This window comes from Myotis davidii, unplaced genomic scaffold (genome assembly GCF_000327345.1).
Source record: "Myotis davidii unplaced genomic scaffold, ASM32734v1 scaffold83, whole genome shotgun sequence".
NCBI classification, from domain to species: Eukaryota; Metazoa; Chordata; class Mammalia; order Chiroptera; family Vespertilionidae; genus Myotis; species Myotis davidii.
This window is the reverse complement of record NW_006294121.1, coordinates 2110616-2112046: the sequence shown is the minus strand read 5'-3', so window position 1 is coordinate 2112046 and position 1431 is coordinate 2110616. Positions and strand designations below refer to the sequence as shown.

Here is a 1431-nt window from a genome sequence, read left to right as displayed (position 1 = left end):
ACCCAGCAGGAGCGATGGAGAGATCTTCAGATTCCTCTTATTTGTTTAGGATTTGGAGGTGCCCAGATGAGGCCCAGCTGTGAAGCAATGCAAGTTGCTGTGGGGCCTTGGGCTTTTTTTTTTCTTTTGGTTGTTCTGGGTCTCTCTGACCCAGCTGCAGTTTGTTAGGTAATTTTCAGATTGCAAAGGGCCAGGCCTTTCATATGCAAAAGCCTCTACGCACAGCTTGGGTGGGGCGGGGTCTCAGGGAATCAACAGGGCAGAGATAACAGCTATGGCTGCTCCTCAGTCCTACCCTCAGAGGTCCTACCCTGCATCTCAGTTTCCCGGTAATCTCGCTGCAAGCACCTCTGAGACAAAGCCGCCCTTGAGCTCCGACCGATGCCAGACAGTGCAGTTTCTCCCCGTATGAGTCTGGGTCCCCAGAGACTCATCTGGAACTGGAGGTCAGAGCAGTTGGGAGCCTGAGACAACCTCTCAATTGAAAAAGACAACTGCGTCCTCAGTTGCCAGCCCTTTCTGCGTTTGCCTCCGTACCTCTGCACCTCCTCTGAGTCTCAGTGAGCTTTTCTCTTTCCTTCTAGTTGTAGAATTTCCACTCAGCCAGCCTTCCTGTGGTTCTGGTTGATGTCTGTTTTGACTTTTAGTTGTATTTTTGAAGTGGTTGTGCAAGGCAGCAATTTCTGGTGTTTACCTATGCTGCCATCTTGGTTTCTCCCAGGCATCTGTAGAAAGTTTTTAATACATATTTTGTATATTAACCCCTTATCAGATACATGATTTGAAAATATTTGCATGCATTCTGTAGGTTGCCTTTTTGTTATTGTTTCCTTCCCTGTGCTACTTTTTAGTTGATGTAGTCCCACTAATTTATTTTTGCTTTTGTTGCCTTTATTTTGGAGTCAGATACAAAAAATGATCAAGACTGAGTCAAGGAACAGTTCACTGCCTATATTTTCTTCTACAAGTTTTATAGTTTCAGGGTCAGGACTCAGCTTCTAAACTCTGCCTCCTCAAAGGATCTTACCAGGGCTTGGTTATAGGTATTGTTAGAATAGGTCTAGAGCAGGGGTGGGCAACCCCTGGCACACGTGCCAAACATGGCACACCAGTAACTTTTGCCGGCACTCGCAACCCTCTCTTATAATCTTCCATTTACAATTTTTTTCTTAATATTGACTTTTTTATTTTTCAGATAAATTCAGTGTAGGTGCATCTTACATAACAAGTGATCTTAAAGACCATAGACATGGATTGACGAGAGAGGGGAAGAGCAATTTCTATGCCTCCGCCTTAACTCTCCCTCCCTTCCTAGATCCGACCAGTGTTTTGGTTTCATCCATATACGCTTGTGAATCTTTGTTCTCAGTGATGAATTTTGTTAAGTCTCGTAATAGGAGTAGCCTGACGGATGAAAGTAGTAGCTCGTGC

At 44.8% G+C, this 1431-nt stretch overlaps 1 long non-coding RNA gene across 1 annotated transcript in view; it reads right to left on the bottom strand.

Moving 5' to 3' along the window:
• The window catches only part of LOC107183851, an 18477-nt gene extending 18401 nt beyond the window's left edge, over positions 1-76 (bottom strand). Inside the window, exon 1 of the long non-coding RNA XR_001514657.1 lies at positions 3-76. This is a non-coding gene — a long non-coding RNA (uncharacterized LOC107183851). The remainder of the gene's footprint in view (positions 1-2) is intronic.
• Positions 77-1431: the final 1355 nt, after the last annotated feature.